General features: G+C 40.7%; 1 protein-coding gene across 4 annotated transcripts in view; it reads left to right on the top strand.

Annotated features, from left to right (window-relative positions):
- Positions 1-5,697: 5,697 nt before the first annotated feature.
- The window catches only part of LOC147144116 (myelin basic protein-like), a 62,052-nt gene continuing 51,975 nt past the window's right edge, over positions 5,698-15,774 (top strand). Inside the window, exons 1-2 of one of the 4 annotated variants that reach the window (XM_086037864.1) lie at positions 13,401-13,591; positions 13,908-14,018. The gene's annotated coding sequence lies outside the window, so the exon portion shown is untranslated. Of the gene's footprint in view, positions 5,784-13,400; positions 13,592-13,795; positions 14,019-15,774 lie in introns of those variants that run through there. The other 3 variants (XM_086037866.1, XM_086037863.1, XM_086037865.1) reach the window with 3 other exon arrangements.

The raw sequence follows: 15,774 nt of genomic DNA, 5'->3' as shown, positions 1-15,774 counted from the left end.
ATGTTGCCCTCTCGGCATCCATTGCAGCCTGATCATCCTGGAAGGGGGATTCCCCCATCTGTGGTCCCTTCTCAAGGTTTCTCACTTTTCCCCAGATGTTTTTTTGTTAGTTTTTCCTTGCCCTCCTGGGGGTTAAGATCAGGGGATGTCGTGTATATGATCTGGTGCATATGTGAAGCCCTTTGAGACTTTCCTGTGATTAAGGGCTATCTAAATACTTGACAGTGCAAGTCTAACTGTGCATGGGCAGGGTTTCCTTTGCTTTGGTATTTTGGCAGATATGTGCATTTAGAAATGGGTTTGCGCCGTTGTGGGCTTGAACACAGGCAACGATCTTCACAATCAATGGCAGCGGCTCCTCTCATTCTCCTTGAATTCGGCACGTGAGATGCGCACAGACTTTGACATGACGGAGGCAGAAACTGATTTACTGGAATTCATGCAGGAGATTGAAACGCATAAATTAAGTTTATAAGTAGCTGCAAGCAGACATCCAGGGATAGGTGATGTAAAATTGGTCAGGGTGGTCACAGTTCACAACTGTGAAGTGGCCAATTGGAGACCACCTTGTAACTCCAATCTTTCATGTCCATGTATGGTGGTCCAGTTTGCTGGCCTCAATATTGCATCTCTGCTTTTTGCAGATGATGTGGTACTGTTAGTTTCATCAAGCCACTATCTCCAAGCAATTAGGATGAAAAGGGAGCCTACCCAATCTGACTTGCCCATAAGTGGTTGCCAGCCAATCGCAGGGTGCAAATAGAAAAACAACCATTTACACACACAAATCACACTTGTAGACAATTTAGCAGAGCTGGGCATTTTACTAAAATTTCCTGGTCCGTTTGTCGCCTTCCGCCCGCAGCCGGCGTACCCTTCCGCCATTTGACTATCCGTCTTTTGGTCCAGCCGGACCAAATAGTAATCCCCCATAGGCCGGTCCGCCTAGCATTTCCATCTACCAACTTCAACCAACTACCACTACCCCCACCTTCCCCGCTGAGCAATATTTGAAACGAAAGACTCACCGTGGCATGGAAGCCTCACAGCGGCCGGACTAAATGCATCTCCTTTTAGGACCCAGAAGCCTTGGCTGCAGCCAATGGGAAATGGAAACCTCGCCGCGGCCATTGAAGCCTCTCAATGAAAATAGATGATAGACGATTACATAGACGGAAAAAACAGGCTTCCAACTATGCTTAGTCCATTTATTTTTTTAAGGTTCCCGTGTTCCGTTTATCGCCTACAAAACGGGCGTTCGTCATAGGCTTATACGCGTCCGACAGACGCCCGTTTTGCCGGCGATAAACAACGGACACGAAACTTAAAGAAATAGTCGGACTAATTATGGTCAGAAGCCCATTTTTTTCCGTCTATGTAATGTCTATTTTCGTATTGTTAGATTGAGGGGTTGTTGCTTGGGGGACATATTTGAGTGAGGGAACAGGCGATTTCCCTATTTTACGAGACTGAGTGCCGGACTAAATACGTCTCCTGTAAATGCAGTGAGGCTTCCAAGGTCCATAAAGTTACATGTAAGAATAATTCTGAAATAGTTATCACACATTTGCTGATTATGCTAAAGGAACATATGTTTGAGATATTTAGTTTACAATATATATATATATCCATCCATCCATTATCGATACCGCCTATCCTCACAAGGGTCGCGGGGCGTGCTGGAGCCTATCCCAGCTGTCTTCGGGCAGCAGGCGGGGGACACCCTGAATTGGTTGCCAGCCAATTGCAGGGCACACAGAGACAAACATCCGCACTCACAATCACACCCAGGGGCAATTTAGAGAGTCCAATCAACTTACCATACATGTTTTTGGAATGTGGGAGGAAATATATATATATATATATATATATATGAGCCATTCTACCGAATTGGTTGAAATTGCTGTCCCACATTGACAATCAAATTTTAAAAAACAATGAAGTGTTCAGACCTTGCATATTTAGTCATATGTTGTTATGATCTACTTTACCACAAGGCATTAATTGAGATACTATTAAACTGAATGTATAAAAAGTCAACTTTTCTATGTAACTTCCTATTGGGAGGTGACTGTCCCAATCTCCTGAAAACTCCTGAATTTCAATTCATGAAAAAAAAATGTAGAAGATTTTGGCCAATTTACAAACTACTTTACTTTCATAGAACATTTTGGTTGCTTTTAAATGTATTGTGAAAGATTTACATTGATTTTGTAGATTTTTTTGCAAATTAGAAGTTTTTATGTAAAAAACCTGTCCCAACTTTTCATGTCACTACCGAAACGCAAAGAGTATTTGTCTGTAGGCAGGGTTTGGTTTTAGCCACATCCTCAGAAATGTCACCAGTAAGAGACATTACCTTCATGTTCATGACTGGCCACATGGCGAGTAATTAGCATTACGACAGCATTATTAAGTTATGTGCCCTCCAAAGTCTGAAAATCAGTATGTGGTTTTAAGGACCGTCACTACCAAACACCTCATTTCTGCAATAAAATGAGCACTTTTGATTTTAATGCTAAATGGACTGTTTCCTATCTCTGTACACATGCTCAAAACTGTCTGTGGTAGCCACATTGTGCCTAGCATTGTTGAGTATTGTTAACAACTATCATCAAACGTCACTACCGAAACGGTCACTTCTGAAACGTTTCAGTAGTGACATAATGGTTTCCGTAGTGACAATATGATGTGTCTTTTTGAATAAAGTAAGTTTTAAATAATATAAAACATAGATACATATGTCATACATAGATCTCTCTGATTTTAACAATATTCTATTTAATATTTTATCTTAATTTGAAGGGAAAAACACCAAAATGCCAAAAAGCCCAGCAGAGACAGAGTACAAGCGCAGGTTGAGAATGACCCAGTGAATCCAAAGAATATTTAATAAAGGAAAGAGAAAGAAATAAGAGATGGTAGGAAAGCTGAAGTATCCAGCAGAGAGCAAAGGAAAGTCAGAAGAGCATGGAGCAAAAGACAAGACCACCAGATGTCTCTCAAAAAATAGAGAGAGAGGGAACATACATACAGGGAAGTATGTTACAAAAATGTTTGTCATTCCAATTAAATTTTCATTTGGAAGATGAAACCACAGTTTTTCAATGATGAAGAGCCCTGTGATGGACAGGTGACTGGTCCAACGTGTACCCTGCTTTTGCCCTAAATCAGCTGCGATAAAATCCAACCCCCCACAATCCTGAGTACAGCACAAAGCACTAGAAAATGGAAAAAATAATGTTTCATTAGTTGTAATACCCGCGACCCTTATGAGGATAAGCGGTATCAATAATGGATGGATGGATAATTATAATACACGTTAAAAGTTAAAATATAGCAAAAGTAGTTAAGTGATTACTATGCTACCCCCACACAAAGTATTACTGCAACAGCAGCAACAATATGGTCACATCTGAAATTTTGCAGTCACTACCGAAAAAAACTGATGTTTTAACAAAAATAAAAAGTATTGAATTATCAACCAACAATTTTTTGATAATGATTGTTTAAGGATATGTTTGTTTTAATTAATGATTACTTTTGAAGTCAATATGATCAACTTTCTACATTTTAGAATGAAAAATAGCATATAAATTTTGATTTATTTTGGAAAAACTAATAATAAATTCTGTTAAAAATTCATTTAGATTGATTTTGATGTCAAAACCATGTATACTAATTTGTAAAAATACTCTAGAGGGGAGTCCGCTGATAGTGTAGTGGTACACACGCCTGAGTTGTGTGCGGGCAGCGTGGGATCGATTCCCGCTCAGTGACAGTGTCTATGTGTGCCCTGCGACTGGCTGGCGACCAGTTCGGGGTGTAGTCTGCCTTCGCCCATTGACGGCTGGGATAGGCTCCAGCAACTCCCCGCGACCCTGTATAGGATAAGCGGTTTGGAAGATGACATGACATGACATGACTCTAGAGGGGGGAATGGAAAAAAATATGAATCGGCTAGTAGAATTATTTTTATTCTTCTGTAATTGGGTGTTTCGGTAGTGACACATTTTAGGGACAGGCAAGATATTTGGGAAAAGCTAGAAAATACTATTTGAAAATTGACTGTACTTTTACTATATTTGTGCCCCTTAGAAATGGTGCAACATGAATACATTTTCATTGCATTTTCCAACTCTGAATTTGAACCAATTCAATAGAATGGCCCATATATATATATATATATATATATATATATATATATATATATATATATATATATATATGTATTGTAAAGTAAATATAAGAATGATGTGATATTTGCTTGCAATGAAAAAAATGCTTCTGCTATCTATTTTTATTATAACCATCCGAGAAGAAAGTGTGAAAAGAAGCAACAAGAAGTGGTTGATATGACTGAACGTTTTTGCAGTGTAATACTTTGACATATGTACACCATAATATCTTTCCCACATGCACACACATAGAAAAACAAGTTCATGTATTTTCCCAACAGCTTGCATAAAAACAGTCATTTCTCACCCACATACACACACATAGATCGATAACAAGTCCAAGTGTTTCCAACGGCTTTCATGAATTCCCCACCCCTTAGGTTGGAAACACCCATGTAACCAGGAAATCCAAAAACTAATGAAAAGAGAGGAAACGGAGGGATACGTTTATATGAGAATTGAGTGTCTTTCCTCTTCATTGGTGTTGTGTTATAAAAATGTCTACTTGATGAACCGGACAGTACATAAAGCTCCAAACACGTCCTGGAAAGAGCTAACAGGAGACGCATTTAGTCCGGCCGCTTCCATGCCACAGTGAGTCAGCCTTTCATTTCAAATATCGCTGAGCGAGGTTGGGGGCGGGGCGCGAGGGGTATGGATTGTGCGCGCGTAAATTTGTCGAAGTTGGTAGTGGGAAACGCGACCGGAAGCCCATTTAAAATCATAGGCGGACTATAGGCGATTACTATTTTTCCCGGCAGGACAAAAAGGCGGATAGACGGTGGAAGAGTACCCCCGCTGTAGGCGATAAACGGACCGCAAGTAAAATGTCGTTTTAGCTCTGGTGATACTGTAATGCTGAATGCTGGATTCCTTTAAAATATCCGGAAGAATCAGCATTACGGCCAGAATTAGAATTCCGATATTTCTGTAACAAAATCGGACAATCTGTAACATTTGGCAGTTCTGGTTATAAAAAATATGTATAAATATGTGTGTACCCTAACCCCAAGCACAGACAGAAGTGGATTTTTGTCAGTTTATGTAATCACCTGGTCAAGTCCCGATGGACTTCACAGTTGACGGACGCCCATTTTACTGATGAGAGATGGAAACGCGACCCGCTTGTCTCGCGTGTCTTGTTTTGAAGGCATGCTTTCCTGGAGTACACTGCATTGACCGTATATGTACAGTAGGTGGGGTATGCACCAAAGACAGAATCATAAGTTAGGCAGGCTGTAGGGCAATAACTAGTTATGCGCTAAGAGCTAATAAAGTCGCTTTGAATAAAGAGACAGTTTTACAGAGAAGTTCCTGTGAGTTAACATTTTCATTTCTATTCTTATTTTTTGGAACATTAGGGCTTGGAGGTTATGAAACTGTATTTTGCAGACCCCACACTCCATTCCAGAAGGTGGCAGTAATGCACCAAAAGTTATTTGCCAACCGCTAAAAGGCAGAAGAAGAAGACAAGATTAGAATTAAAAAAACATTCTTTTATTCCTGTAATGTCTACTTTATTTCGGTTTGCACAAGGACTAGAAAGCATTTTAATCCACCAGGATTGTACCTTTGGCAACAATGTGACACAGGATTCTGGTTAAGGTAAGCAAAACTTTAAAGTTAAACTTTTAAGAGTTAAAGAGGCAGCAGGCTCCCATTTAACAGTTCAATAGATTGGCAAATAAGTGAAGGCTTTGCGAAATGTCAAATGTATGTGAGTGGAAAGCTGTTTCAGCTGCAAACCATCACAGTATGATGCAGATAGTGCAGCCCATTATAATCAAATCGGTTCAGATAATGGATATTGACGATTGACGATTGACAGATTGGCGGACTTTTGATGTTTACTGACGGAAGCGTGGCTAAAATAACATGACGGACTAACCGATAGACAATTACAGTTTGGTGCAGCTTCAAAAAAAGACAGATTGACGGATGACGAACGGGTACCCAGGCAGCTGACGGATGACGAATGACGGACCGGCAAACTTTAGTGAAATGCCCACCTCAGGTATTGACAACGCCTAATGTTTGTGAAATAACTCTGATGAATTTTCCCTCTTCTTTAAGCTTCAAAATGGGTTAGTTCCTGTTTGGTGAACAGAAAATGCAGTTTTCTCACAGGTTGACACACAAAGCCCAAAACAAGCATCATCCAATGTTTAAGCAATCATCAAAGGCAACACTTGAGCATCTAGAAACACCCATCAGCCACGTGTTCCAATAATTTTGCTCACTTGAAAAGCGTGTGGGTTCAAATGGGTTCAAACAAAAGGTGCTGTGTTCTGAGTTGCTTAACACATCTAGATGTACCATGAAATAAAATATCATATCATCAGTTGGGCAATAGTGGTAGCAATGTAGATCCTATGTTGAGTCTCACAATTTTTTTTCATGCGGTACTAGCATGAGTACCAGGAGATTGTCTTTGGCACTCACTATTGGTCCATCGGATCACATAAGTCACGGTTCGGATCGGTCATGGATTTTGAGTCACGGATCGGATCGTTTTTTGTACACTACGCTACCACCTGGGCCATCTTCAAAGTAAATGTTCACTAAGGCTATTTCATTGTCATTAACGACCCAATGTATTATGTTAGTAAGCTTTATTTTGAAGTTAGCCTTTGTTGAGGTGGTGTGTTCGTTGAGTATGTTTGCAAACGCTTTTGTACATGCAACGTACGTGAACGCGCACAGTTTTTTTCACCAACCATTCTGCGGACCGTGCCCATCCTGAACCGAGGCTTGATCCTTACCAATCAAAGATGATTCGTTACATGACGCCACTAGTGTGAACAGGTACGCAAATGTGCGTTGTGACGCAAATGATGGTACGCATCAGTGATTTCTGTTACGCATGCTGTAACTAGTGGTAGTGAGCTGAGGGAATACTTAGTCATGGACAGTGTTGTTGGATAGCCGATGGAGAAAAGACTTCTTGATATTCCACAAGCCATTGTTTGATTAGCAACAAAACAATACTTCCCCAGCATACCGCGCGCTACTTAAGAACATAGCGGTCGGGTACACCCGACCGATTATATGACAAAAGGTGCACTGAAGTTTAGGGAAAAAGAAGTGACTAACTGACATAATAAACCAAAGAGGCACCACCGTGTGGCGATAACTGACTGTTACAATGCGTACCTGCGTACCAGTTATATGCACCCCTGTGCATTGAATTGTTTACAACTGTTTAACCAAGATAGCATTTAGCTGCCAAAACAATCACCTACCCCTGTGAATCTTCCTATCGGAGGCTGATTAGACAATCTACCCCTCAACCTAATCCTAAACTCAACCTAACGCACCTCACTATTGGTGTTGTGAGCATGCGTGGGCAAGCACACTAAGCATTGGTAGGACATCTCAACGGGGAGGAAGGAGAACAATGGAGCCCGCCAGGAGACATCGCGAGAATATTTAAGATTGCTTTATAACGCAATACTGTTGCGTTTTATTGCCAAATTGACTTCCATTTCTGGGTCATTGAAGTGTACTACATAGGCGCTGGCAGAGATTTTTTCACTCTAAAGATGTCCCACACAAGGACGTACTTTTCATGCATAGGGAAAATGTATATGTACTAAATGTTAACAGTTAGTGAACAAAACAAAATTGCTATCCAGCTTTTTCCTACACCCAATACATAACTCCTCCCGGGTTACAAGACAGAGGCTGGAAATGTTTCTGTCAGTCAGTGAAATCGGGTCCTGTGGCATAATCCATGGTTTTACATGTGTTGAACCACTAGAGGGTAGACTATGCCTGTGCAATGTTACTGCAGGGAACGCACAGTGTTATAATTCAGTAATTCAGTGGTCTTTCTTTTTAAAAGATCCTAACACAACACGTCAGTCGGTACTTGACCCGGGTAGGAAAGAATAGAGGGACGGACGAAAACCCACTTCTCTCCTTGCTTAGGCCATCCTTTTCAAAAGACTTCTCGTTCTCCGTCCGTCCGTCCACAAAGTGGCTGGATGGACGGACCGTTCCATCCCTAGGACGGAGTGCCTGTCCCTGTTTATTTAATTATGTAATCCAATGATATGGTAATGGTCACAAGTGAAGTGGCACTGCAGCCATTTATAGTAAACATTCTCCAAACGATCCTGACTCACAAGCACCTGTTGGTGTTTGTGACCACTGATGAGACTTTGTGAGTGGAAAAAGAATGCCAAAACGATCGGACAACTTTCTGGAGAGCTGAGTCCCTTGTAAAGAAAATGACTCAAATAATACCTCATTAGCTTTAGAGCCTGGACAGATTTCAACAAAGATACATGAACTTGTTGCCTTGGCAATAGCCAGACCTCAATCGAGGTAATGGATTATCCATTACGCATCACAGCAACTGGGAGGGAAAGAGTAGTTGTTTGTCATCAACAGTGAGAATTTTGTCGGAGAAATTGTGCTTTCTGATCAGCCAGATGGAACCCATTGTATTTTAGGAATCATTGTCATCCTCATTCGGAACAAAGTTTCTTCAACTACATTGGAGAGATGTGTGGGCGGGAAAACAGACATCCTCTAGTTTTCATGTTTAAATGTATGACTGTATGCTTTACCTGATTACAAGCTGTGGGGAAAATTCACATGCTTTTCCCTCATTTGTTTTTGTCACAGATGTAGTGACACACAATTAGACTGATTAAAAGTTGTCATTCACATTAAAAGACACATAGATTTCTGTTATCTAAAATGTGAAATATTAAGGTGATGGTTACAGGGTAGTACCGTTGTTAATAATTTAAAGTACATGACTAATACCATGACATTTTGTAACTTAGTATAGGAGTTGTGAATTGGTCAAAGAAGAATGCATAACATTTGTAAAGCATGTATTGCGGATTATTAAAGAGAAATGCCAAACAGTGGGTCAGTCAAGGCTGCAGCGCCATCTTTTATTGTCTCACTTCTGTGACTTGCTCTCGCTCAGTACGGCAAGCGAGATGGACACTGCCATAAGCAGTCACAGATAATGAACGCATCTCACAATACATTCCATCTCCCAACTTCAGGTACAAACCACAAAATTCATTCAGACTGAACCGCAAGTCAACATTAATGCTGTTGATTGACAACAAACATTCCCAACTTGCTAGCAAACATTGTAAATCTTCAAACACAAGAAATGTAAACAACCAGCAGACCCTGTCAATGCCATGGTCAATGCCATTTTATGAATAAGGAAGGAGGGACGAGGACGGAAGGTGCCCAGGTCGCAGACGGACCGGCAAAATAAGGTAAAATACCCATCTCAGCAGGCAACACAATCTTATTAATATGATGGCTCGGAATCCTCCCACATAGCAAAGGTATTTGGGCCAGCTCTGGCATGAAGCTGGCACAGGTGGCATTAAGTCGGCACTGGCATACGGCATGTGAACCGAACATGGCCTACTACTGGCAAAGGAGGCACTGTCTTGAGTCTTGACTCTGGCAAACAAGATGTGGGCCAGTTGATGAGTAAAGTAGGAATAAGCAGAGCTGGGCAGTCCGTCCCTGGGCCAGACCGGTCAGACCCTCCGTCCCGGCCGGGTGCCCATTTTTTGGGGCGGAGGTGTGGGGGGGTGACAAATTTTTAAAAATGGCTGGACTAAGCATGGCCGGAAATGAATTTTAGTCCGGCCCACTAATCGGCCCTCATGCGTGTGACGTGCTCGCGAGGCGGCCACATTTCATCTCAGCCTCGGGGAAAGGCTTCTTTTTAGGCTTCTTTCAAAACAACTTGTGTCCAGGAGTATATTCAAGCTGCGCGCAGCACTCAAGTATGGCACATCATGCATTTTCCTATTTCCGGAAATACGCCGTAGCAAAACTGCTGTGTAGTGATTTGCTGGCATTCTTTTATTTTGAAGGCCGGGAAGTGTGAAGGAGGGGAAGTGTGGAAAATAAGTAACTTGTTGAATGCTTGCAGACTTGTCGTCTGTTGGACCCAAATAATTATACAATACGACAAAATCAACCCCAAGGCTCGAAATGGAAGTCAGTACATGCAGCTGGATAAGTACGTGAGTAGGTGGTGCGTTTAAAGTGTGTCCACAGCGGGTTTGAATAGTAAGTTAGCCAGCTAATTGTCTTTAAATAAACCTCTTCCAGTAGCATCTCTCCCGCGGGGGCATCATGCACGTTTTTTTTTTTTTTTTTTTGGGGGGGGTGAGCGGAATTGTCGGAACGGGGCGGGGGCCGACAATGTTTATGAATATGGCCGGGGGGTCGCGGCCGGCTGGGTACCCAGGTCAAGGGTGGAGGGTCGCGGCCGGACGGGCAAAAAAGGGTCAAGTGCACAGCTCTGGGAATAAGTGTTAATCCACTCGTTTTTATCCATCACTGGGGGCGGCTATTTTGTCTTCTGTCGACTGAAAATGACATCACAACTGCTCAGAAAAACCAATCACGGCTCAGATTCAGAAAACAGGTCAGCCGTGATTGGTCGTTGTGAGCAGTTATGATGTCATTTTCAAAATAAATAGCAAAACCCACCTGCACTTGGCCCACATTCCTCAATGAATTACAGTCCTTAAGTGGTCCACATCTGGTATCCACAATGTGGGCTACATTAAGTCCATATCTCAGCCAAATCATATAACCATAACTGGGCCAACTCTGTTACCTAGGTAACTGTACAAGTATTTATCTAAAAAAAAAAAATATTTAGTTAAAATGATTTATGCAAGAACAGAGATCAACACATGAAAATAACAGCCAAGGGGAAAGAAAGAAACAGAAAAATAAATTTATTCGACAAAAAAATAACGCTCACATAAATACAAAATGTTGAGTGCTTTCCTATTTGTGGAGTGTACAATCGTTTTAATATATTGTCTGACTTCATTTTCAACAATGAAAAAAAAACGTAGTCTTCTGTGACTCCGGTTGAGGTGGTGGTGCAATCACCTGACTTCGGCATGGGTTCACTTCCCACTCGATAGACCACGAATGTGAGTGTGAATGATTGTGTTTGTGCCTAAAAAAAACACACACATAAAAAAAAAACGGGACAAGTGCAGAAAACGTTATAAACGAATTAAAGAAGAGTGTGGTGGTAGTGTCTAGTCTTAAAAATGTGCTGAGGACAGAAGGGATTAAGTTTAAGGCTCTGTTTCTGTTTTTAAGAGAAACAGGATTGAGAAAGAGAATTTAGGTTTGTTTGTTTTTCTCCTAGTACTGTGCAATAGTCATACTACTACTCTGGCCCACACTCCAGCACAGTAGGTGGCAGTAATGCACCTCAAACATCATCTGCCACATACCAATAAAGAAAAAAGAAGAACAAGCAAGAAGATTCCAGAATCCCGTCAGTGGAGAAGGTCAACGCTGTTTTAGCCACAGGTGCTTCTACTCAACCGGCAGGTAAACGAACTCAGTTGATTAGAAGCACCTGTGGGTCAAGACAAATGGTGGCAGGGTTTTTACTTTCTGGACCTGAATTTCACATAAACATTTGGGAAACGCTTGATCTGACACCACAGTATCAGTTTTAGTTGAATTATTCTTTTTAGTAGTCAAATTACCTGACGATACAAAAAGTTACCGGTAATTCAAAACCATATTTCAGTGTAACCGCCTCGGCCACACATCTGGGGCCAAAGATCAGGAAATCGATGCCAAATCCAAAGGTGGCTAGATCTGGTTCCTGATAGGGATGGTGGCAGGAAGGTGAGGATGAGAAGAAAAAAGGCCGTTGTGATGGGGTTCAAAATAGCCCTCAACAAAAAAATGGCATAGCCGAAGGGTGCTGTGCTTTGCTTCCAATTTATTGAATATAAAGTCAAAAGAAAACTTATTGAATTAAAAAATAATTGAGTGGGAAAACTCTATTAGGCTATACAGACAAACAATCAAATGAAAAAATTATGTCCAGTGGTAACTCAGTGTACTTTCTTGGGCCACAACACTACATAATTCTTATGCTACACTCTTCTCCTAACCTCAAAATTTCATAAACCAAGGACCAAGGACTCCCTGTATTGATAAATGAATATTCTTACAATTTTCAAGTTTGCAATTTTTTTTTTTTTTTTTTTTTTTTAATTAACATTCTGGTCTCTACTGTGCAATTATTGTATAACTGTGGGATCTGACCAGCAACTGGTGATTTCCCAACATAATACTACAATTTAGGGACCTACACTAATTACAGTAAAAGACTGGAATGTGGCAGATCACGAATGAAGGGGGAAGGGGGTATACTGTAACTCACAGGTGTCAAACTCAAGCCCAGGAGCCAGATGTGGCAGACAATTTGTACTTGACTTCTGTTCAAAGTTAGTTCTCCATTCTAAAAAATAATAATAATCAAATGTAAGGGGAATTATAATATAAGATTGGGTGACGATTAGCATTTCCACTTTTTCACTTGAAACATATGGTACAAAAACTTTAACTGCCTCATGCTTTTGCCATTCCGCTGTTTTTGGCGAACATACATCATAGCGAGCAGAATGCTTTTGGCATGTCAAACATGGTTATTCAAAAGCCGGAGCAACTCTTTCCGCTCAATCATGTAAACCGGTTATTCAGAATGTTTAAGAAATCTGAAATTTGACCTTATCCCGATTATTGGCTGCATGTAAACATAGTCACTCTGGTGCTGGGGATAAAATGGAGGTGGAGAAACAGACGTCGTAAAGTCGAAACGTCGTCGGTCGCATATGTCGTAATTTGAGGACTTCCTCTACTAGAACATGTGTTTAGACGCATAGAACATATAATTGTAAAGAAAATGTTTTGACTTGACTTCCACTTCAACCAAGCCTGGTTGGGGAATATCTTGCATCTCAAAATCTGTTTAATGCTTCCAGTTCACAGAACCCCCCTGTCCACCCCCGTTTCTAAATCACTATGCTCAGAGTCAATAAGTAAATAAAGATCTTGGTTGACTTAATTCTCTCTAATAATGTCGGTGTTTTTTTTACATAAAGTTGTAGAGACTAAGCCTAGTTTGACAAAAAAAAGTAAAAGGTAGAAATGTTTTCAAATGGAGGGAGTTACAAATAAAAAGTCTTCGGAAAAAACATTTGCATTTTACAAGTACCCACAACTACTAGTGTGCCACCCCTGCTGCAACTGCTTCGTGAAGGCGAATACTGATGGAAGATACTGATTACAACACACCTGCTTCTCAGGTAATCACAGGCAAGGAGGAGGCGGGCACGGGGCGTGGCTTCCACAAGCAAGTCGGAAGTGAAGTGCTCGGGAAGCGTGAGGCAATGAACCACATGCTTGTGACAAATTTCTAGTGTAGTTATGCCATATCCATCAACATACTTTGTACAATGAGTCAGGCGAGTCCAAATAAAAACACTTAATTTATATCTATTCATTTACTTCAAATTACATGCAGTAATGTCAGCACATTTCATGCACGCAACATTTCCAAGGAATTCAACTGCAGTATTCAGGTAATGTTTTATGTAGAGATATGATTTAGGTGCATAGCAGACGAAGTATGTTATCTGTCAGTCATTTCATGCATGCACGAGTCCTTCCTTTGACCGAGTAAATATTTAACCCCTCCCTACCATTTACACGCAACGACCTAAAAAAAAAAAAAAAAAAAACATGCACGGACGTGTTTTAGCTTTCCCCGAGCCGCATTCCGCCCCACCCCTCGTAAACATCATCGCCACTACTAGCGTACCTAAATCAGGAAGCGCCAACACGCGCCGTTGTTTTATTTTCCTCCTTGTATTTTCGTTCACATTTTGATGAGAGCAGCGTCGAGAAAAAGAAGAGGTGAAGAGTTGACATTCAATGTTGACAACCACTGACAAGACTGACGGCAAGGCTCAGCTGTGGATGCTGTTGACGGTGTAACCGGAGAGAAGGGTACGTGCACGCCAGTCCTGCTCTTAGCCACGATAACAACTGTGATACAGTAAAGTGAGGGCACTCAACGACGATATGATTGATTACGTGTATGTGATTGTGTTTGGACGTTTCGACTGCAACACTACTGCGCGAGTGCGTTTGTGGACGACAAACACGTCATCCACTTCTGTGCCTTTACTACACTCGGCATACGTCGTGTTTCGCAACAAATCATGTGTTGTGACGTTTTCAGACGTTTCCTAGTCCCACGATTATGTTAACATGTTTGCAACTAATTTTCCTCACTACACGACCATCACCCTCGACTGACTTGCCGCGTGTGAAATATCACCGTTCACAAATCTTATAAGACAACTCCACAATAAAAGCACTAAGAAGCGCATTGGATACTTTAAAGCATCCAACCACTATGCCGTGGCACATTAGAGTGCCGTGAAATATCACCAGGTGTGCCTTGGGAAATTATCCAATGTCAATTATTTTGACAAAAAAAAACATTTTCTTATTAAAAAAAAAAAAAAATGTTTTGTTAATTTATTTGTGCCAACCACTTATAGTAACAGGTAAAACAATAAAATGTTCTTCCACTAGATGAAAAGGTACATAATGACCCTGTATAGCCACTTTTTGTGTTTTGCCGTGAAATATTTTTCCGATGTGAAATGTGTCTTGGCTCAATACAGGTTCAGAAAAACTGCTTTGTGTATCCAAAGCGACATTTCAATTTGATAGGATTTGCACTAATTCGGCTTATATGTAACCCTACAAAATACCCTTGTCATTGACTTACTTTCGAGTACAGTATTACTGTACATAAGTTCACAGGCACATTGTTCATTGAAACAGTTTGTTTTCATATAAGCTGAGTTGTAAAGTACTGAAAAGTGATACTGATACTATACTTTAGAATATAGTACAAATGTTTAATGTTCCAATTGATCAACTTGATATCTTACGTCCCATCACGTTTGTATTTCAAACCCTTTTGATGAAGTACTGTCTGTACTACGATCAGTGGCAGCCAACCCACCGCTTTATTGCCGCAAATGGAAAATACTCTTTCAAGGGCCACTGGCTGTCTTGAGCCCTGTACTATTCCTCACTTTTCTGTCCTTTACTACCAGACAACTGTAATGCTAATCTTGTGAAATATTCCGTTTTCAATATTTGGTTCAATGTTTTTTGTATGCTGTAAATGTACACATTGTATGGGTGGGACAAAGGATTCTGGATCAATTTAATACGTACCGGTAATTGATTATTAAATAACCGAATCAGGGCTCTACACTACCTATTGCACTGGTAGCACTGGCCCTACCAACTTTTTTCGTTGGTCGCACTGGCACAAAATTTGGTCGCACCCTTTTTTGGTGCGGTACAGCATGACCATATTTGCTGAAGTATAGTCATCTCAATTGACATACCATAGTTTTGTATGATGTAAAGGTTGACAGTGACTCAAGATATATGTGCAAAATATTTTGCTGTAATAAGAACTTCATTTGCAGCGGCTGACAAAACAGGTCAATTATGTTATAGAACTTTAAAAGAAGACAAGGAAATTATACAATGGCAAAAACTTGAAAAATGTTAGCTGTCATCTAAACAACTTCAATTTTTTGTTTGCATTAGTTCAACAAAATACTAGGGATGTAACGATTTCCAAACGTCACAATATATCATCATGATATGAACCTCCTGATTTGATAATTATCACAATGTTGTGGGAAAGTTGGCGATATAAAAAAAAAGC

The sequence above is a fragment of the Filicampus tigris genome, chromosome 8, assembly GCF_054856515.1.
Source record: "Filicampus tigris isolate MCC_2025a chromosome 8, RoL_Ftig_1.0, whole genome shotgun sequence".
NCBI lineage: Eukaryota > Metazoa > Chordata > Actinopteri > Syngnathiformes > Syngnathidae > Filicampus > Filicampus tigris.
The sequence above is the reverse complement of the archived record's forward strand: the minus strand, read 5'-3'. Positions and strand labels throughout refer to the sequence as shown.